The sequence below is a fragment of the Arachis stenosperma genome, chromosome 1, assembly GCF_014773155.1.
Source record: "Arachis stenosperma cultivar V10309 chromosome 1, arast.V10309.gnm1.PFL2, whole genome shotgun sequence".
NCBI lineage: Eukaryota > Viridiplantae > Streptophyta > Magnoliopsida > Fabales > Fabaceae > Arachis > Arachis stenosperma.
In genome coordinates this window covers 46391129-46414902 of record NC_080377.1, presented here as the reverse complement: position 1 = coordinate 46414902, position 23774 = coordinate 46391129, and the positions used below count along the sequence as shown (strand labels likewise).

The 23774-nt window shown below is 36.5% G+C and overlaps 1 non-coding gene across 1 annotated transcript; it reads right to left on the bottom strand.

Moving 5' to 3' along the window:
- Window positions 1-23306: 23306 nt before the first annotated feature.
- On the bottom strand, window positions 23307-23414 carry LOC130948002 (small nucleolar RNA R71). The gene has a single exon (XR_009072898.1). It is a non-coding gene; the product is annotated as a small nucleolar RNA R71 (small nucleolar RNA).
- Between the last annotated feature and the right edge of the window lie 360 nt (window positions 23415-23774).

The window sequence follows — 23774 nt, the reverse complement described above, 5'->3', positions numbered from 1 at the left end:
TGTAAGTATGGTTATGATATGTGACTAAGGATTGATATATAAATGAATTTTTTTTACAAATTATGAATTATAAATTTTAGAATCTATTTAATGTCAATTTAAATTTCTTATTATTTTTTAGTTCTAATTCACGAAATAGACTTTTTAAATAGGCTCGTGGGCTTGTTGCACTTTGAATAGGCCGATCTTGAGCTTAAAAAAAAGCCTATGAGAGGTAATAGGCCTAAGCTTAGGCCGTCTATTTAGAACATGGGTCAAGCTCATCAAAATCAAAGCTCGGCCATTTCCACCCCTAACTTTAGGTGAATGTATTTTAAACTGGAAAAAAGAAAATAGTGTAATTCAAATGGTATGCTAAGAATTAATTGCATTAAAGTGTAATGGTAACTGTATCAATTAGAAAGAATTTAGTTTGTGACTTATCGAATATGATTATAAATGTATAAGAGGTTCTTAGTTTCAAAAGTGATGGTAGGAGACATTTCAAGGAAGTTTGATGTGTTAGTAAAGATTTGTAAGGGTGCTTGGCATCAATATTGTGAACTAGATGTTCGAATTTTGTGTTATATTTGGTGTTGGTATTTTAGGTTTTAAATGGTCTATAATATAGGAACTTAAAAGCGCCTTGGAATGAATACTAGCATTAAAGGGAGCTCAAAATTTTTTGACTAATGGACTGATGAATGGAGTAGAGATTTCAATGAGGAAGAGATCTCTAAGGGGTTAGAGTCACAATCTGAAGTGGGCAAAGAGAGTGAGGCAACAAAGAGATTGAATGTATCTGGTGAAGGGGAGGAGGGTGGCACAATACATTTATCGGAGTTACCAGCTGGTTCAGACAATCCTACAAGTGATGATGTGGATGGTTCCATGCCGTCAACCGCGACTATGTTGGCTAAAGCTGAATTTGATGGGGTTGAAGAGGCTTATGCAAGATACGTAGAGTATGCAAAGGCCCCTAGTTTGGCTGTTCGAAAAGGAGATTCCATTAAAGATGATGAAGGCAATGTTTTGAGAAAATTTTCTACTGCAATCGATAGGGCTTGCAGGAGAAGAAGCATTATGAGAAGGCGAATATGAAGAGGGCGTATAAGGTAGAGACTAGGATCAACTGCAATGCAAAGTTTGTTGTGTTCTTTCGCAAACAAAGAGGTAAGTGGAGGATAAAGACATTTGTTTAAGATCACAATCATGATTTAGCTTTGCCTGCTTTCACTAATGTCATGCCAGCCCACTGCAATATCAATGAAGGTGACAAAGCCCACATTCATAGCAGGCACAAAGTAGGATTCCAAAAAAGTCAGATCATGGGGTTGTTTGCATCTTGTCCATTAGTTATCGAAACTTACACTTTATAAAGAAGGACCTTTAAAACTATATCGATGATGTATGTCGCTCTTGGATTATTGAGGGGGACGTGACAGCAGCAATAAGTTATCTAAAGAGAAAAATCGAGGTGGATCCGTTAGCTGTTATGCCATATACATATTGCCCCAAAAATCACCATGGCCACCTATTTTGGTTAGATGGGGTGATGCGGTATGACTATGAGTGCTTTGGTGATGTATTGGTATTAGATTTGACATATAGGAAGAATCTATACAATTGGCCTTTGGTAATATTTTTGGACAATAATCACCACCGACAAATAATAATTTTTAGTTTTAGGTTACTGGAGGACAAGAAAATTCCATCTTATAAGTGGTTGCTAGGCACTTTGCTTGAGGTAATGCATCAAAAACAGCCTAAAATTGTGGTTACAGATGGAGACGAGTCAATGAAAGAGTCTATTAGGGCAAAATTCTCTAACGCTACACATCGACTTTGCACCTGACACCTAGTGCAAAATGCTGTTTCGAACATCAAGAATACTGATTTTTGTGCAACATTCAAGACTGTTGTGTATGGTCATTTTAAGGTAGAAGAGTTTGATAACTATTGGGCAGACATGGTTGCTGCATTTAAGTTAAAAGAGAACAAATAGATTTGCAGAACATATGAGAAGAAGGAACAGTGGACGAATGCCTATTTGTGCAGGGTTGAGAATGACATCAAGATACGAGGGCATTAATGCAGCGCTTAAGAAATTTATCAGGTTTTCGAATTGCTTGCTGGAGCTAGTTCAGAATCTTGAACGTGTGGTTAAGGACTATAAGAACAATGAGTTTATTGCGGATTACAAATCTCTATATTTGGAACTGGTCATGACAACAGGATTGGAATCAATTGAAAGGATCGTGTCACAAATCTACACTAAGGATACATTCTTTGAGGTGAAGAAACAGATAGATGGTGTAGCTGTGTTGATAGTTCTTCATATTGAAAGATATGGTAGCTTGAAGAAGTTCATGCTTAGAAAGTTTTGTAAGCCCCATCGGGTTTACTTTGTATTCTATGAAAATAATTCTGAAAGGTACGAGTGTTCGTATAAACTCTAGAACAGCATAGAAATTCCATGCAGTCATATCATCTGTGTTTTGAATGAACTAGAGAATAATGCCTTGCAGATGTGGTTGGTGTCGAAGAGATGGTTCAAAGATGCAAAGTTTGGATCATTCCATGACTCTAACGGGGGTTTGGATCCTAATCGTGCATTCCAGGAAAGGTATGGTTTGTTGTAGACTGCTTGCCTTCCTATGTGGTTGTTAGCGACCCAATGGTCGGGTATGTATGAGTATGTGGCTAGCAGGATTGCGTAGCTATTAAAAGAGGTTGAAAGCAAAAGTCCCAAAGGGTAACAGTACAACTTTCATTCATGCTATTGTAGATGGCTGTGATATTTTGGATCTGAAGATAATCAAGTCGAAAGGTGCACCCCGGTCAAGAAGCAATAGCAAAATGGGTAGGTGGTGCAGGCACTACCATGGATTTAGACACGACCGACATAATTGCATAGCAAACGACGAAGATGGATATGATGGGGTTAGTGTTATATTTCGTTACTAAGAAAGTAATATAGGTTTTGTATCCCTTGTGTTCTACTTGTGGATTTACTATTTCATTTTTTAAGTGCATAGTAATGAAAAAACTTGGGTTATAACTTGTTGTATAGCCATCAGGGTCAGGTTTGAGACCAAGTCAGGGTGGCAGGAAAAGATCTTGCTATGCCAAAAATAATAGGGCCAGCCAGGACTTTTTTTCATGATGAAGGAAACAGAGTTTCAACGATGACAAACTCCAAAGGGAAATTGCTGGTCTCAAGTTTTCAACATGAGTATTCAAGTCCAAAAATAGGATGGTAATATCAGAAGTTGTAGATGCATTGTATTTCTATGGAATAAATTAAAACCTTGATGTATACAGTAATTTGACTTGCATTTTGTCCTTATCTTTTTATCGTACCATGGCATGTATATTTTGGTTCTTGAAAATGGTTTGGATAGAATGTCATAAATGCATGGATTTAGGGAGTAGTAGAATGTCCATGTTGTGATTGTTTAGTGATATGAGTTAACGTTAAAGATTGGTTGATTGTTGTAGTTATTTTATCACGTATTTTCGTCGAAATAGGCCCCAATTAAGGTTAATTTTATCCCTTTTACTGAGATGGGTTGTTGTTTCTAGATGATTTGCTAGTACGTGTTGAATAGGAGATGTCTTGGATGGTGAAACTATATAATTTTGCTTTATTATTTTAAAAATATTTAAATTAGGTCCATACAAATGACTTTATAAAAAAATTAGAAAAAGTTTGGGTATTTATAAGATACCAGGAAAAAAAGCATAATTTCACCCCCTCTTCATTAATGACGTGCACGGTTACCAAAGTAACCGTAGAAAATGAGTAAATGACGGCGAAAAGACGTGGCGCTTCAAGATTGTGAAAACATGTTGAGTACGCGACCTAACCCCTAGGAGGCGCGCCCAACGTGATGCACTAACACACAAGAGACAATTCTAAATTATAAATGCTCGAGTTCGACTTCAGTAAGCTCGGGCTTAAATATGGGCACTGTTCATACCCTGACCTAAAAATACATCTAGGTCCAAAATGAATGAGGCCTAATTAAGAGATCATATTCAGCCCATACCTACTTGACATAGCGATAAGAATCTAACTCTACTTATCCAAATAAGTAACTAACTCCTAAGATATCTCCTATTCTTCTAGAAGGAAGATCTCGACTACTTCCCTAACAAAAGGGAACGGTCATCCACCATCAAAGGTGGAACTACTCTAGAAAGGTAATTATCTATTCTACTATAAATATATTGTAACACTCTCAGGTATATTCAGGATCCAATCTATTAAAAACCTATCTAAAACCTATGCTAATTTAAGTATCGAAGTTCCTTGCAGGTACTACCCTCCACCTTCTCATAAAGAATTCTGACGACAACACCTTGACACCAGTCAAAATCGGACCTCATGTTCAGGCCCAAAACAATTCAATTTCAAGTAACCTCCAGAACAGGTTTAAATAATAATAATAATAATAATAATAATAATAATAATAATAATAATAATAATAATAATAATAATAATAAGAATAAACTTATTGGGAATAAGACACCATTCTCCCCTGAGAAAACACCTTTGACAGAGAAATAAAATAGACACAATCACAACACAAGAATTTAACGTGGAAACTCCAATTACCGGAGAAAAAACTACGGCCGTTGTCAAATGACAACCAGAGAATATCACTATGTGAAAATTGTTACAACAAATAGACTTCTTTCTCTCTAATACCGGCACCCCAGTACACCCACACTCTCTCAAAGCAAATATCTAACTACACCTCACAATACTCTCTAATCAAAGAGTACAGAGGAAAAGAAAAATCAGATACAAGCTTAAAGTGTTTCTGACTGGTGCAAAAACAAATGGATAACTTAGCCTCATATTTATAGCCTAGGCCACCCACTCCATTTGCTATCCTAAGCAATGTGGGACTAATTCAACCAAATCCTAACAATCTCCACCTTGATTGAAATAGTCACATATCTTCAGCTTCCATTGTCAACACCGACAATTCTTTGCTGCCATTGTCTATACCGACAATCATAGTTCAGAGAACTATCATACTCCACCATGAAAGTATACTCACTTGGAATTAGACCACTCCAAGCATTTCGCCTTGGTACAAATCGAAACCTTGCTAAAAATTCATGGTGCAACTTCCAAATTGGCTTTTCCTGGAAGTTCTTCAGCCATCGACCTAACTCCGCCACACACCTTGCATCTCAACGCCAACCAATGCCCGTGTGCAATTGTGGACCCGATTGCCACAACTTATCCTTATCCATGGCAGTGCGGTAATACCATGAGGATTCTTCTTGTCTTCTAGAGAACATCATCTTTCATACCAGAGATCTTCACCTTCAACGCCTTGTGCAAACCTGATTATATCAACACATCCTTGACTTGTATTTACCACAAGCCAAAATTGATTCTTCCATCAAATTTCTCTATTTCAAGCTTCACAACACTTGAATATCCTGACATTGTTGCAACCGTATAATAAAATAGTATAACTCAACTGTAGACCGTGCACTAGGAAGGGTCCCCAGGAAAGAGAGGTGGGTCACAATGGACACACTTAAATACCAGGTCTTTCCTTAGCCAGAACCTTTCCAAACTGCACTCTCACAGTGTCACACTGCCTTCCAGCAACAACAACAGCAACCAAAGATCAACCTCAAGCCACAGGACAAAATTTTTTTCTGATGTGGAAGGTCAGACTAGGCTGCAACCACAGAGCATACTAAGAATAAATCCCACCGAACCGAAGCTCTGATACCACTTATTGGGAATAAGACACCATTCCCCCTTGAGAAAACACCTTTGACAGAGAAATAAAATAGACACAATCACAACACAAGAATTTAACGTGGAAACTCCAATTACCGGAGAAAAAACCACGGCCGTTGTCAAATGACAACCAGAGAATATCACTATGTGAAAATTGTTACAACACATAGACTTCTTTCTCTCTAACACCGGCACCCCAATACACCCACACTCTCTCAAAGCAAATATCTAACTACACCTCACAACACTCTCTAATCAAAGAGTACAGAGGAAAAGAAAAATCAGATACAAGCTTAAAGTGTTTCTGACTGGTGCAAAAACAAATGGAGAACTTAGCCTCATATTTATAGCCTAGGCCACCCACTCCATTTGCTATCCTAAGCAATGTGCGACTAATTCAACCAAATCCTAACATAATTGTATACCAAAATTTCAACGGATTGGTTAACTGAATTTAGCATCCGTGCCAACGTCACATTGTGGAGTGGCCCCAACCTTCTAAAAGTTTGCTGCTAATCTTAAGGTATGACCTTTGATAGTTGAGTCTGTGTTTTTTTCTTGTGTTTCTTTTTTCTTTTCATTATCTTTTTTTTCTTTAGTCTTTTGTGAGAGTAAAAGCAAAAAGTAAAGATGAAAAAAAATGGTTGTATCAAATATAAAATTATCTTAAATTAGAGATTTGAAAAAAAATAAAAATATTTTTGTCTATTTATAAACATTATATGGTCTTTTTTTTAAATATAATATTTATTCAGTTTTTTTAATAATTTTAATATAATTAATTTTTTATTAATTAAGATGCTAGCACTATTTTTTTATTTTATCAAGAATAAAGTAATAAATAAACTCATAAAATTTATACTTTATATAAATTAGTCTATAAAAAAGAAAATATCAATTAAGTCCTGCGTAATAATAGATGTGGATATATTATTTTTAAATTAATTCTTATAATTAGAGTAAGAGAAATTTTTTGTGGTTAGTTATTTTTAGTATAATTGGCTATCATTTGATCAATACAAAACTAAATTATCTTTAAGAAAAAAATTTTATTAATTTATGTGTATAAATTCTGAAAAATATCAGTATAAATTGTATTGATTTATATGTATAAAACTCTAATAAATATAGATATAAAGTGTACAAAACTTCTCTAAATATGAGTATAAATTATTATTGACTCTGATTAAAAATAATATTTGCTAATCATATAATATTACTCTTTGAGTAAAATATCTTAATTTAATTATAATTTATCCATATTTATTATCTTAAAAAAACTTATTTAGCACTTTTTTTTTCTTCAAGTAGTAGTTCAAAATATAAATCTTAAAACTTATTTATCTCTTTACTCTTTTATCCTATTAAAAATATTGAGAACTTATTTAAAATATTAAGAATTAAAATTCTCTTAAAAATTGAACATTTTTAATTTTAAAATAATTAAAAATAAATAGTTTAAATTTTTTGAGAATTTTAATTTTAATTTTTTTATTTATAAATCAGACAAAAAAATTAATTTTCAAATCAATTTCCACATTTTTTAATTTAAATTTTATTTTATTAATATTAATATATTATAATCATTCCAAATTAATGAATAAAATTTCAAATGGAAATGTCTTAGTGCGTATTTGGGTGCCATTATCTTGATAAAAAATATCTTTTTTCAATGAAAAAAGATCTTTTTTTTTATTTTTTAGTGTGTTTGGCAAATTTCTAGTAGTAAAAGTAAAAGCACTAGAAAAATTAAAAAATATCTTTTTTTAGAAGCTGTAATTTACATCTTTTTTTAAAAAATCTTTTTTCCTTAAAAAAAAGATGTTTTTTTATATAATAAATAAATAAAAAATACTTTTATATTGTTATACCCAAACATTATTGATAGATAAAAAGATCTTTTTACATGAGATACCCAAATATAAAATTACTTTTACTTTTTCATAAGATCTTTAAAAAAAAGGCCATGGATTCCTTACTCCTACCTTTTTGTAGGTGTATCATTAACCATCATCAAAATAATTACAAAATATACCCCATTTTTTTGAAAAAAATTACTAATTAGATTTTGATCCCTCAAAGTTTTGGTTTTTTAATTTTTTCCCTTTTCCTTTCATTTTCAGATTAGAAGCATTCAGAGAAGAGAAGGTCTGCTAGGTTTTCATCCAATTTTAATTCCTGCCTTTCTCTCTTCCTCTTCCTCAGTTGCAAATCTAATTTGCACATCATTGCCACCGCAACACGCCGCAAGAGGCTGCCGCAATTTGTGGTTATTTTGCAACCCTTTTCCACATCTCTTATTGGTGCACGAAATTGTGATCATCAATGGCGCCATCAACATGGTACGCTCATTGCAATCTCAACTCTTTATCACAACTCCGCACAACTAACCAGCAAGTGCACTGGGTCGTCCAAGTAATAAACCTTACGCGAGTAAGGGTCGATCCCACGGAGATTGTTGGTATGAAGCAAGCTATGGTCACCTTGTAAATCTTAGTCAAGCAGACTCAGATGGTTATAGATGAAATATGAATAAAAGATAAAGATAGAGATACTTATGCAATTCATTGGTAAGAACTTCAGATAAGCGAATGGAGATGCTTTGTCCCTTCCGTCTCTCTGCTTTCCTACTGTCTTCATCCAATCCTTCTTACTCCTTTCCATGGCAAGCTTATGCAAGGGTTTCACCGTTGTCAGTGGCTACCTCCCATCCTCTCAGTGGAAATGTTCAACGCACCCTGTCACGGCACGGCTATCCAGCTGTCGGTTCTCGATCATGTCGGAATAGAATCCAGTGATTCTTTTGCGTCTGTCACTAACGCCTCACAATCGCGAGTTTGAAGCACGTCACAGTCATTCAATCATTGAATCCTACTCAGAATACCACAGACAAGGTTAGACCTTCCAGATTCTCTTGAATGCCGCCATCAATTCTAGCTTATACCACGAAGATTCCGGTTAAAGAACCCAAGAGATAAACATTAGAGCCTTGTTTGCTTGTAGAACAGAAGTGGTTGTCAGTCACTTGTTCATAAGTGAGAATGATGATGAGCGTCACATAATCATCACATTCATCAAGTTCTTGAGAGCGAATGAATATCTTGGAATAAGAACAAGCTGAATTGAATAGAAGAACAATAGTAATTGCATTAATACTCGAGGTACAGCAGAGCTCCACACCTTAATCTATGGTGTGTAGAAACTCCACCGTTGAAAATACATAAGAACAAAAGTGATCATTGGTTTCGGCCCCAGAGAGGGAACCAGAAGAACCAAGATGAAAATACAATAGTAAAAGGTCCTACTTATAGGGAACTAGTAGCTTAAAAATTACAAAGATGAGTAAATGACATAAAAATCCACTTCCGGGCCAACTTGGTGTGTGCTTGGGCTGAGCATTGAAGCATTTTCGTGTAGAGACTCTTCTTGGAGTTAGACGCCAGCTTTTGTGCCAGTTTGGGCGTTTAACTCCCACTTTGGTGCCAGTTCCGGCGTTTAACGCTGGGAATTCTGAAGGTGACTTTGAACGCCGGTTTGGGCCATCAAATCTTGGGCAAAGTATGGACTATCATATATTGCTAGAAAGCCCAGGATGTCTACTTTCCAACGCCGTTGAGAGCGCGCCAATTGGGCTTCTGTAGCTCCAAAAAATCCACTTCGAGTGCAGGGAGGTCAGAATCCAACAGCATCTGCAGTCCTTTTCAGTCTCTGAATCAGATTTTTGCTCAGGTCCCTCAATTTTAGCCAGAAAATACCTGAAATCACAGAAAAACACACAAACTCATAGTAAAGTCCAGAAAAGTGAATTTTAACTAAAAACTAATAAAAATATACTAAAAACTAACTAAATCCTACTAGAAACATACTAAAAACAATGCCAAAAAGCGTACAAATTATCCGCTCATCACAACACCAAACTTAAATTGTTACTTGTCCCCAAGCAACTGAAAATCAAATAAGATAAAAAGAAGAGAATATGCAATGAATTCCAAAAACATCTATGAAGATCAGTATTAATTAGATGAGCGGGGCTTTTAGCTTTTTGCCTCTGAACAGTTTTGGCATCTCACTCTATCCTTTGAAATTCAGAATGATTGGCTTTTTTAGGAACTCAGAATCCAGATAGTGTTATTGATTCTCCTAGTTTAAGTATGATGATTCTTGAACACAGCTACTTTATGAGTCTTGGCCGTGACCTAAAGCACTCTGTCTTCCAGTATTACCACCGGATACATACATGCCACAGACACATAATTGGGTGAACCTTTTTAGATTGTGACTCAGCTTTGCTAGAGTCCCCAATTAGAGGTGTCCAGGGTTCTTAAGCACACTCTTTTTGCCTTGGATCACAACTTTATTTCTTTTTTTTTTTTGAATTCACTGCTTTTTCTTGCTTCAAGAATCATTTTTATGATTTTTCAGATCCTCAGTAACATGTCTCCTTTTTCATCATTCTTTCAAGAGCCAACATTCATGAACCACAAATTCAAAAGACATATGCACTGTTCAAGCATACATTCAGAAAATAAAAGTGTTGCCACCACATCAAAATAATTAATCTGTTATAAAATTCAAAATTCATGCAATTCTTCTCTTTTTCAATTAAGAACATTGTTTATTTAAGAAAGGTGATGGATTCATAGGACATTCATAACTTTAAGGCATAGACACTAAGACACTAATGATCATAAGACACAAACATGGATAAACATAAGCATGAAAATTCGAAAAAACAAGAAAATAAAGAACAAGGAGATTAAAGAACGGATCCACCTCAGTGATGGCGGCTTGTTCTTCCTCTTGAAGATCTTATGGAGTGCTTGAGCTCCTCAATGTCTCTTCCTTGCCTTTGTTGCTCCTCTCTCATGATTCTTTGATCTTCTCTAATTTCATGGAGGAGGATGGAATGTTCTTGGTGCTCCACTCTTAGTTGTCCCATGTTGGAACTCAGTTCTCCCAAGGAGGTGTTTAGTTGCTCCCAATAGTTTTGTGGAGGAAAGTGCATCCCTTGAGGTATCTCAGGGATTTCATGATGAGAGGGGTCTCTTGTTTGCTCCATCCTTTTCTTAGTGATGGGCTTGTCCTCATCAATGAGGATGTCTCCTTCTATGCCAACTCCTACTGAATAACAGAGGTGACAAATGAGATGAGGAAAGGCTAACCTTGCCAAGGTAGAGGACTTGTCCGCCACCTTATAGAGTTCTTGGGCTATAACCTCATGAACTTCCACTTCCTCTCCAATCATGATGCTATGAATCATGATGGCCCGGTCTAGAGTAACTTCCGACCGGTTGCTAGTGGGGATGATTGAGCGTTGGATAAACTCCAACCATCCTCTAGCCACGGGCTTGAGGTCATGCCTTCTTAATTGAACCGACTTCCCTCTTGAATCTCTCTTCCATTGGGTGCCCTCTTCACAAATGTCAGTGAGGACTTGGTCCAACCTTTGATCAAAGTTGACCCTTCTTGTGTAAGGATGTTCATCTCCTTGCATCATGGGCAAGTTGAATGCCAACCTCACATTTTCTGGACTAAAATCTAAGTATTTCCCCCGAACCATTGTAAGCCAATTCTTTGGATCCGGGTTCACACTTTGATCATGGTTCTTGGTGATCCATGCATTGGCATAGAACTCTTGAACCATTAAGATTCCGACTTGTTGAATGGGGTTGGTAAGAACTTCCCAACCTCTTCTTCGAATCTCATGTCGGATCTTCGGATATTCACTCTTTTTGAGTTTGAAAGGGACCTCGGGGATCACCTTCTTCAAGGCCACAACTTCATAGAAGTGGTCTTGATGCACCCTTGAGATGAATCTCTCCATCTCCCATGACTCGGAGGTGGAAGCTTTTGCCTTCCCTTTCCTCTTTCTAGAGGTTTCTCCGGCCTTGGATGCCATAAATGGTTATGGAAAAACAAAAAGCAACGCTTTTACCACACCAAACTTAAAAGGTTTGCTCGTCCTCGAGCAAAAGAAGAAAGAATAGAGTAGAAGAAGAAGAAAATGGAGGAGATGGATGAGGCTATATGGTTCGGCCAAAGGGGGAAGAAGTAGTGTTTAGGGTGTGTGAAAATGAAGGAGTGAAGATGGGTTTATATAGGGGTGAGGGGAGGGGTAGGGTTCGGCCATTATGGGTGGGTTTGGGAGGGAAAGTGGTTTGAATTTTGAATGGTGAGGTAGGTGGGGTTTTATGAAGGATGGATGTGAGTAGTGAAGAGAAAGATGGGATTTGATAGGTGAACGGTTTTTAGGGAAGAGGTATTGAGGTGATTGGTGAATGGGTGAAGAAGAAAAGAGGGTGGTGGGGTTGGTGGGGATCCTGTGGGGTCCACAGATCCTGAGGTGTCAAGGAAAAGTCATCCCTGCCCCAAATGGCATGCAAAAATGCGTTTTGAGCCAATTCTGGCGTTAAACGCCGGGCTGGTGCCCATTTCTGGCGTTTAACGCCAAGTGCTTGCCCATATCTGGCGTTTAACGCCAGTCTGGTGCCCCTTTCTGGCGTTAAACGCCCAGAATGGTGCCAGACTGGGCGTTAAACGCCCATCTGCTAGCCTTACTGGCGTTTAAACGCCAGTAGGTTCTTCCTCCAGGGTGTGCTATTTTTCTTCCTGTTTTTCATTCTGTTTTTGCTTTTTCAATTGATTTTGTGACTTCTCATGATCATCAACCTACAGAAAACATAAAATAACAAAGAAAAATAGGTAAAATATAACATTGGGTTGCCTCCCAACAAGCGCTTCTTTAATGTCAGTAGCTTGACATAGGGCTCTCATGGAGCCTCACAGATACTCAGAGTAATGTTGGAACCTCCCAACACCAAACTTAGAGTTTGAATGTGGGGGTTCAACACCAAACTTAGAGTTTGGTTGTGGCCTCCCAACACCAAAATTAGAGTTTAACTGTGGGGGCTCTGTTTGACTCTGCTTTGAGAGAAGCTCTTCATGCTTCCTCTCCATGGTGACAGAGGGATATCCTTGAGCCTTAAACACAAAGGATCCTTCATTCACTTGAATGATCAATTCTCCTCTGTCAACATCAATCACAGCCTTTGCTGTGGCTAGGAAGGGTCTGCCAAGGATGATGGATTCATCCATGCACTTCCCAGTCTCTAGGACTATGAAATCAGCAGGGATGTAATGGTCTTCAATCTTTACCAAAACATCCTCTACAAGTCCATAAGCTTGTTTTCTTGAATTGTCTGCCATCTCTAGTGAGATTCTTGCAGCTTGTACCTCAAAGATCCCTAGCTTCTCCATTATAGAGAGAGGCATGAGGTTTACACTTGACCCTAGGTCACACAGAGCCTTCTTGAAGGTCATGGTGCCTATGGTGCAAGGTATTGAAAACTTCCCAGGATCTTGTCTCTTTTGAGGTAATTTCTGCCTAGACAAGTCATCCAGTTCTTTGGTGAGCAAAGGGGGTTCATCCTCCCAAGTCTCATTACCAAACAACTTGTCATTTAGCTTCATGATTGCTCCAAGGTATTTAGCCACTTGCTCTTCAGTGACATACTCATCCTCTTTAGAGGAAGAATACTCATCAGAGCTCATGAATGGCAGAAGTAAGTCCAGTGGAATCTCTATGGTCTCATTTTGAGCCTCAGATTCCCATGGTTCCTCATTAGGGAACTCATTAGAGGTCAGTGCACGCCCATTGAGGTCTTCCTCAGTGGCGTTCACTGCCTCTCCTTCCTCTCCAAATTCGGCCATGTTGATGGCCTTGCACTCTCCTTTTGGATTTTCTTCTGTATTGCTTGGAAGAATACTAGGAGGGAGTTCAGTAACTTTCTTGCTCAGCTTTCCCACTTGTGCCTCCAAGTTCCTAATGGAGGACCTTGTTTCAGTCATGAAACTTTGAGTGGTTTTGATTAGATCAGAGACCATGGTTGCTAAGTCAGAGTGGTTCTGCTCAGAATTCTCTGTCTGTTGCTGAGAAGATGATGGAAAAGGCTTGCTATTGCTAAACCTGTTTCTTCCACCATTGTTGTTGAAACCTTGTTGAGGTCTCTGTTGATCCTTCCATGAGAGATTTGGATGATTTCTCTATGAAGAATTATAGGTGTTTCCATAGGATTCTCCCATGTAATTCACCTCTTCCATTGAAGGGTTCTCAGGATCATAAGCTTCTTCTTCAGATGAAGCATCCTTAGTACTGCCAGGAGCATTTTGCATTCCAGACAGACTTTGAGGAATCAAATTGACTTGCTGAGTCAATATCTTGTTCTGAGCTAATATGGCATTCAGAGTATCAATCTCAAGAACTCCTTTCTTCTGATTTGTCCCATTGTTTACAGGATTCCTTTCAGAAGTGTACATGAATTGGTTATTTGCAACCATTTTAATTAGCTCTTGAGCTTCTGCAGGCGTCTTCTTCAAATGAAGAGATCCTCCAGCAGAGCTATCCAAAGACATCTTGGATAGTTCAGAGAGACCATCATAGAAAATACCTATGATGCTCCATTCAGAAAGCATATCAGAAGGACACTTTCTGATCAATTGTTTGTATCTTTCCCAAGCTTCATAGAGGGATTCTCCTTCCTTTTATCTGAAGGTTTGGACTTCCACTCTAAGCTTACTCAATTTTTGAGGTGGAAAGAACTTTGCCAAGAAGGCATTGACTAGCTTTTCCCAAGAGTTCAGGCTTTCTTTAGGTTGTGAGTCCAACCATGTCCTAGCTCTGTCTCTTACAGCAAAAGGGAATTGCATTAGTCTGTAGACCTCAGGGTCAACCCCATTAGTCTTGACAGTGTCACAGATTTGCAAGAATTCAGCTAAGAACTGATGAGGATCTTCCAATGGAAGTCCATGAAACTTGCAATTCTATTGCATTAGAGAAACTAATTGAGACTTAATCTCAAAGTTGTTTGTTCCAATGGCAGGGATAGAGATGCTTCTCCCATAGAAGTCGGGAGTAGGTGCAGTAAAGTCACCCAGCACCTTCCTTGCATTGTTGGCATTGTTGTTGTTTTCGGCTGCCATGGTTTCTTCTTCTTTGAAGATTTCTGTTAGGTCCTCTACAGAGAGTTGTGCCTTGGCTTCTCTTAGCTTTCGCTTCAAGGTCCTTTCAGGTTCAGGGTCAGCCTCAACAAGAATGCTTTTGTCTTTGCTCCTGCTCATATGAAAGAGAAGAGAACAAGAAAATGTGGAATCCTCTATGTCATAGTATAGAGATTCCTTGAGGTGTCAGAGGAACAAAAAAAAATAGAAGAAAGAGGTAGAAGAATTCGAACTTAGTGAGATAGAGTTCGAATTGTGCATTGAGGAGGAGTGATACTCCATAAATAGAAGGATGTGAGAAGAGGGGAAGAGATTTTTCGAAAATTAATTAAAAAGATTTTAAAAATATTTTGAAAAAGATTTTGAAGAAGATATGATTGAAAACTTTTTTTTGAAAAAGATGTGATTTAAAAGTTATGGTTTTAAAAAGATGTGATTGAGAAGATATGATTTGAAAAATAATTTAAAAAGATTTGATTTAAAAAATTAATGACTTGCCTAACAAGAAAAGATATGATTCAAACATTAAACCTCTCTTAGCAGAAAAGGCAACATACTTAAAATGTTCAATCAAATCATTAATTGTTAGCAAGTATCTTTGAAAAAGGAAAGAAATTGATTTTGAAAAAGATTTGATTGAAAAGATATGATTTGAAAAAGATTTGATTTTGAAAAACTTTGAAAACTTGAAAAAATTTGCATTAAAAACAGAATCTTCCCTCTTGTGCCATCCTGGCGTTAAACGTCCAGAATGGTGCACATTCTGGCGTTTAACGCCCAATGCACTACCTTTTTGGGCGTTAAACGCCCAACCAGGCACCCTGGCTGGCGTTTAAACGCCAGTCTGTCCTTCTTCACTGGGCGTTTTGAACGCCCAGCTTTTTCTGTGCAATTCCTCTACTGCATGTTCTGAATCTTCAGTTCCCTGTACTATTGACTTGAAAATAGAACCAAGATCAAATAAAAAATGCATACAAGACACCAAACTTAAAATGAGACACTAGACTGAACAAGAAACATAAAATATTTTTGGTTTTTATGATTTTGTAATTTTTTTGGTTTTTTTTCGAAAATTAAGTGAAAAAGAAAATAAAGGTATCAAAATTCTTAATGAGAATTCCAGGAATCATGCAATGTAAGTCTAAAGCTTCAGTCTAAAGGAATTAGACATGGATAGCCAAGCTTCAGCAGTACATTGTATTCAAGAGCTAAATTGATGAGAATCAATCAGCTTTGGTGATGATAAGAACATCACCTTGAAACACTAGAATTCATTCTTAAGAACTCTGAAAAATACCTAATCTAAGCAACAAGATGAACCGTCAGTTGTCCATACTCGAAACAATCCCCGGCAACGGCGCCAAAAACTTGGTGCACGAAATTGTGATCATCAATGGTGCCATCAACATGGCACGCTCATTGCAATCTCAACTCTTTATCACAACTCCACACAACTAACCAGCAAGTGCACTGGGTCGTCCAAGTAATAAACCTTACGCGAGTAAGGGTCGATCCCACGGAGATTGTTGGTATGAAGCAAGCTATGGTCACCTTGTAAATCTTAGTCAGGCAGACTCAGATGGTTATAGATGAAATATGAATAAAAGATAAAGATAGAGATACTTATGCAATTCATTGGTAAGAACTTCAGATAAGCGAATGAAGATGCTTTGTCCCTTCCGTCTCTCTGCTTTCCTACTGTCTTCATCCAATCCTTCTTACTCCTTTCCATGGCAAGCTTATGCAAGGGTTTCACCGTTGTCAGTGGCTACCTCCCATCCTCTCAGTAGAAATGTTCAACGCACCCTGTCACGGCACGGCTATCCAGCTGTCGGTTCTCGATCATGTTGGAATAGAATCCAGTGATTCTTTTGCGTCTGTCACTAACGCCCCACAATCGCGAGTTTGAAGCACGTCACAGTCATTCAACAATTGAATCCTACTCAGAATACCACAGACAAGGTTAGACCTTCCGGATTCTCTTGAATGCCGCCATCAATTCTAGCTTATACCACGAAGATTCCGGTTAAAGAACCCAAGAGATAAACATTAGAGCCTTGTTTGCTTGTAGAACAGAAGTGGTTGTCAGTCACTTGTTCATAAGTGAGAATGATGATGAGCGTCACATAATCATCACATTCATCAAGTTCTTGAGAGCAAATGAATATCTTGGAATAAGAACAAGCTGAATTGAATAGAAGAACAATAGTAATTGCATTAATACTCGAGGTACAGCAGAGCTCCACACCTTAATCTATGGTGTGTAGAAACTCCACCGTTGAAAATACATAAGAACAAAAGTGATCATTGGTTTCGGCCCCAGAGAGGGAACCAGAAGAACCAAGATGAAAATACAATAGTAAAAGGTCCTACTTATAGGGAACTAGTAGCTTAAAAATTACAAAGATGAGTAAATGACATAAAAATCCACTTCCGGGCCAACTTGGTGTGTGCTTGGGCTGAGCATTGAAGCATTTTCGTGTAGAGACTCTTCTTGGAGTTAGACGCCAGCTTTTGTGCCAGTTTGGGCGTTTAACTCCCACTTTGGTGCCAGTTCCGGCGTTTAACGCTGGGAATTCTGAAGGTGACTTTGAACGCCGGTTTGGGCCATCAAATCTTGGGCAAAGTATGGACTATTATATATTGCTGGAAAGCCCAGGATGTCTACTTTCCAACGCCGTTGAGAGCGCGCCAATTGGGCTTCTGTAGCTCCAAAAAATCCACTTCGAGTGCAGGGAGGTCAGAATCCAACAGCATCTGCAGTCCTTTTCAGTCTCTGAATCAGATTTTTGCTCAGGTCCCTCAATTTTAGCCAGAAAATACCTGAAATCACAGAAAAACACACAAACTCATAGTAAAGTCCAGAAAAGTGAATTTTAACTAAAAACTAATAAAAATATACTAAAAACTAACTAAATCCTACTAGAAACATACTAAAAACAATGCCAAAAAGCGTACAAATTATCCGCTCATCACTTATCGATTTGTGGTTTTATCGGAGTTTATTGTTCTCCGAGATCGGATTCCGCTTTGCTTATGTAGTTCCAAATCGCATGCACTTATTTGCAGGTTGAACCCTCTCCTTTCAATTTTAGGGATTATAATGTATCATCTTTTCTGATTCTACTTTGTTGATTGTTAGTTTCTTGCTCTCTTTTATTTGAGAGAACAAAATTGCTGTTACTCCTGTGCTTGTTCATAGGATTTGCTTCCATGACCTTCACTTTTAGCTCTAGGTTTTCGTATCCGTGAATTTAGTTATATTTGAACATACTGTCATCTAGACCAGATTATTGTATGGATTCTGGGTATCAATCAATCATTTGGCTAATGCAACTTTGATCTTGTTGATTTTAGGGTAAGAAATATGTGGGATTGGGTTTTTGACTTTTAGGTACTATTATATGTTTAAACCATTTCAGATATGCAAAGGCTTGCTTGTGAAAAGGTGTGGAAATGTCATCCACTTATTCAATAATAAAGAGAAGTGATATCTTGTATGGCAAATTGTGATTGAAACAATGTAATGTCTATTAGGTGAATTAGGTTTGAAATCATATTGCATTTTAGCTATCTCATAAAAAAATATGGCCTTTGTTTTCTTCGTTATGTCATTAATTTACATAGCTACTGCTGTTGCTGTTTTTGTTGTTTTAATATTGCATTGGACTTACCTGATGTTGATCTTAAATCACTAGATTTTCTTTTTCTGTGCTTATGTAGCAGGCACTGTGATAGAATAAAACCAAACTTTTGAATACCAGTGTGGTTGGTTTACACCTTCATGTTATCTATGACAGCTTTATTAGAAATTAAAATTGGCTTTGATTTAGTATTTTCTTCTGATTTAATATCCATATAGCATTATGGTAATGAGATTTCTTGCTCCCGCCCTTTTTGTAGGTGTATCATTAACCATCATCAAAATAATTACAAATATACCCTTTTTTTGAAAAAAATTACTAATTGGATTTTGATCCCTCAAATTTTTAGTTTTTTAACTTTTTTCCTTTTCCTTTCATTTTCATATTAGAAACATTCAGAGAAGAGAATGTCTACTAGGTTTTTCATCCAATTTCAATTCCTGCCTTTCTCTCTTCCTCTTCCTCGCAATAAGTCTTATATGATTTGGGTTTAATTAATTAAGAACTTGATGTATCAATTAACATAGTTGTAGTATATCGTTCCCGTTCTTGATTAGGTTTCTGCTGCTTTGCCTCTTCTATTCGTGCTCTTTATTGCTTATTTCTTCCTAGTAATTTCATGGAAGTTCTATTTCGGTTCATTCCTTGTGATGTGCTGTTATCATTTCTTGTTAGTATATTGATCATTCAGATAGCATATGAGAATATAATAGCTTTTGGAGATAATTTATAAGGGTTCTAATCTTTTAAGTATTAAATAGGTGTTTTACTCTGACTTAATTATGCCATGGATTTAATCTATTTGTGAATGACAAAATTCTATTCACAGGAAATTTTTGAAAAGCTCATGAGCAATGCTGTTGATGCCTAGGAATTGCACGTAAAAGGAGCTGTGTATGTAGCAATATTTGAAGTGCTTTTATGATTTTAGTATCTAGTTTATAATTGAAATTTGGTGTTTAAGTGTTGTTTTGTATATATCAATTGCACCTTTATGACTCTGTTAAAACTTATATCAATTGCTGCTCTAAAAGGAAATTAAGACTGTTGAAATTAAAGCTTTATCAAATTGAATTTAAGATTTCTGTTGTGATTGAATTTGTTTGTTTTCCATGCACAGGGGTGACCACACAGTAAAGATATTTGATTGTTGATGAGCGGATAATTTATACGCTTTTTGGCATTGTTTTCACATAGTTTTTAGTATGATTTAGTTAGTTTTTAGTATATTTTTATTTGTTTTTAAGCAAAATTCACATTTCTAGACTTTACTATGAGTTTGTGTGTTTTTCTGGGATTTCAGATATTTTTTGGCTGAAATTGAGGGACCTGAGCAAAAATCTGATTCAGAGGCTGATAAAGAACTACAGATGTTGTTGGATTCTGACCTCCTTGCACTCAAAATGGAATTTTTGGAGCTACAAAGATCCAAATGGTGCGCTCTCAACTGCGTTGGAAAGTAGACATCCAGAGCCTTTTAGCAAGATATAATAGTTCATACTTTGCCCAAGTTTAGATGACGCAAACTGGCTTTTAACGCCAGCTTTCTGCCCTATTCTGGCGTTAAACGCCAGAAACAAGTTGCAAAGCAGAGTTAAACTCCAGAAACAAGTTACAAACCGGAGTTTAACTCCAAGGAAGACCTCTACACGTGAAAGCTTCAATGCTCAGCCAAAGCACACACCAAGTGGGCCCGAAAGTGGATTTCTGCATCATTTACTTATTTTTGTAACCCTAGTAACTAGTCTGATATAAATAGAACCTTTTACTATTGTATTAGACATCTTTGGACGACCTTTTGGAATATCTTTAATCATTGTTAGTCCTTAGACATTAGGGGCTGGCCTCACAGCTGTGCCTACCTTATTTTCACTTATGTATTTTCAATGGTGGAGTTTCTACACACCATAGATTAAGGTGTGGAGCTCTGCTGTTCCTTGAGTATTAATGCAAAGTACTACTATTCTCTATTCAATTCATGCTTATTCTTATTCTAAGATATTCATTCGCACACAAGAACATGACGAATGTGATGATTATGTGACACTCATCACCATTCTCACTCATGAACGCGTGATTGACAACCACTTCCGTTCTACATGAAAACAAGCTTGAATGTGTATCTCTTGGATTCCTGGTCCATGCATTTGATTGCCTCTCTTGACAACAGAGCCTTCAATTCCTTGCGTTCAGAGTCTTCGTGGTATAAGCTAGAATCAATTGGCAGCATTCTTGAGATCCGAAAAGTCTAAACTTTGTCTGTGGTATTCCGAGTAGGATCTGGGATTGGATGACTGTGACGAGCTTCAAACTCACAACTGTAGGGCGTGGTGACAAACGCAAAAGGATAGTAAATCCTATTCCTACATGATCGAGAACCGACAGATGATTAGTCCTACGTAACCCGTAGCTGGACCATTTTCACTAAGAGGATGGACGGTGGCCATTGACAATGGTGATCCCCCTACATACAGTTGCCATGGAAAGGAGTTTGAAGGATTGGATAAAGGCAGTAGGAAAGCAGAAATTCAGAAGGAACAACGCATCTCCATACACTTATCTGAAATTCTCACTAATGATTTACATAAGTATCTCTATCTTTATTTTATGTTTTATTTATATTTTAATTATCAAAACTCCATAACCATTTTAATCTGCCTGACTGAGATTTACAAGGTGACCATAGCTTGCTTCAAGCCGACAATCTCCGTGGGATCTACCCTTACTCACGTAAGGTTTATTACTTGGACGACCCAGTGCACTTGCTGGTTAGTTGTGCGAAGTTGTGAAAAAGAGTTGAGATTACAATTGTGCGTACCAAGTTGTTGGCGCCATTGAGATCACAATTTCGTGCACCAAGTTTTTGGCGCCGTTGCCGGGGATTGTTCGAGTTTGGACAACTGACGGTTCATCGTGTTGCTTAAATTAGATAATTTTCTTTTTGTTTCAACCTTTATTTTATTCTCAAAAAGTTTTTAAAAATCTTTCAAAAATTTTTCTTCTTTTTCGTTTTTCCAAAATTATATTCAAAAAATCCAAAAAATTAATAAAATAAAAAAATCAAAAATATTTTATGTTTCTTGTTTGAGTCTTGAATCAAATTTTAAGTTTGGTGTCAATAGCATATTTTTTATTTTCTAAAAAAATTTTCGAAAAAAAAATTCATGCATTGTATTCTTCATGATCTTCAAGTTGTTCTTGACAAGTCTTCTTGTTTGATCTTCATATTTCCTTGTTTTGTGTCTTTTGTTGTTTTTCATATGCATTTTTAGTTTGTTAGTGTCTAAGCATTAAAAATTTCTAAGTTTGGTGTCTTGCATGTGTTTCTTTTCGTGAAAATTTTTCAAAAATAAGTCTTGATGTTCATCTTAATCTTCAAAGTGTTCTTGGTGTTCATCTTGACATTCATAGTGTTCTTGCATGCATTAGTTGTTTTGATTCATGATTTTTAAGTTTTGCTTCAAATTGGTGTTTTTCTCTCTCCTCTTTAAAAATTCAAAAATAAAAAATATTTTTTCCTTATTTTACTCATAATTTTCGAAATCTTTGGGTTGACTTAGTCAAAAAATTTTAAAATAAGTTGTTTCTTGTTAGTCAAGTCAAGATTTTATTTTTAAAAATCTTATCTTTTCAAATCTTTTTCAAAAATCAAATCTTTTTCATTTTTTCTTAATATTTTTGAAATTTTTTTAAAATTGTTTTTCAAAATCTTTTTCTTAATTTTATTTCATAATTTTCAAAAACTTTACTAACAATTAATGTGATTGATTCAAAAATTTGAAGTTTGTTACTTTCTTGTTAAGAAAGGTTCAATCTTTAAATTCTAGAATCATATCTTTTAGTTTCTTGTTAGTCAAGTAATCAATTTTAATTTTAAAAATCTTTTCTAACTTCCTATCTTTTCAAAATTGAATTTTAAATCTTTTTCAACTAACTAATTGACTTTTTATTTATTTCACTATTTCTTATCTTTTTCAAAACCACCTAACTACTTTTCTCTCTCTAATTTTCGAAAATTCCTCACCCTTTTTCAAAATTCTTTTTAATTAAATAATTGTTTCAAATTTTAATTTTAATTTTATATCTTCTCTTAATTTTCAAATTCTAACTAAATTTTAAAATAAAAACAAAAATATTTTCCCTTTTCCTTTTGGTTAATATTCGAATTCCCTCTCTCTCTCTCGCTCATCTTTTGCTATTTATTTATTCATTTACTAACACTTCTCTTCATCTCAAAATTTGAACCCTCTCTTTTCCTCTGTGTTTGAATTTTCTCCTTCTTCTATTCTTTTCTTCTTCTACTCACATAAAGGAATCTCTATACTGTGACATAGAGGATTTCTCTTCTTTTCTGTTCTCTTCTTTTTCACATGAGCAGGAGCAAGGATAAGAACATTCTTGTTGAAGCTGATCCGGAACCTGAAAGGACTCTGAAGAGGAAGCTAAGAGAAGCTAAAACACAACACTTTGAAGATGACTTTACTGAAATTTTCGAAAAAGAAGTAGAGATGGCCGAAACCAATAACAATGGTGGAGGTGCAAGGAAGATGCTTGGTGACTTTACTACACAAAATTCCAACTTCTATGGAAGAAACATCTCAATCCCTGCCATTGGAGCAATCAATTTTGAGCTAAAGCCTCAATTAGTTTCTCTGATGCAACAGAATTGCAAGTTTTATGGACTTCTATCAGAAGATCCTTTTCAGTTCTTAACTGAATTCTTGCAGATCCGTGATACTGTTAAGACCAATGGAGTTGATCCCGAGGTCTATAAGTTTATGCTTTTCTCTTTTGTTGTACGAGACAGAGCTAGAATATGGTTGGACTCTCAACCTAAAGATATCCTAAACTCTTGGGATAAGCTGGTCATGGCTTTCTTAGCCAAGTTCTTTCCTTCTTAAAAGCTGAACAAGCTTAGAGTGGATGTTCAAATCTTCAGGCAGAAAGAAGGTGAATCCCTCTATGAAGCTTGGGAGAGATACAAGCAACTGACCAAAAAGTGTCCTTCTGACATGCTTTCAGAATGGACCATCCTGGATATATTCTATGATGGTCTGTCTGAATTGTCTAAGATGTCATTAGACCATTCTACAGGTGGATCTATTCACCTAAAGAAAATGCCTGCAGAAGCTCAGGAACTCATTGACATGGTTATAAATAACCAGTTTATGTACAGTTCTGAAAGGAATCATGTGAGTAATGGGACACCTCAGAGGAAGAAAGTTCTTGAAATTGATGCTTTGAATGCCATATTGGCTCAGAACAAAATATTGACTCAACAAGTCAATTTAATTTCTCAGAGTCTGAATGGATTGCAAAATACATCTAACAGTACTAAAGAAGCATCTTCTGAAGAAGAAGCTTATGATCCTGAAAAC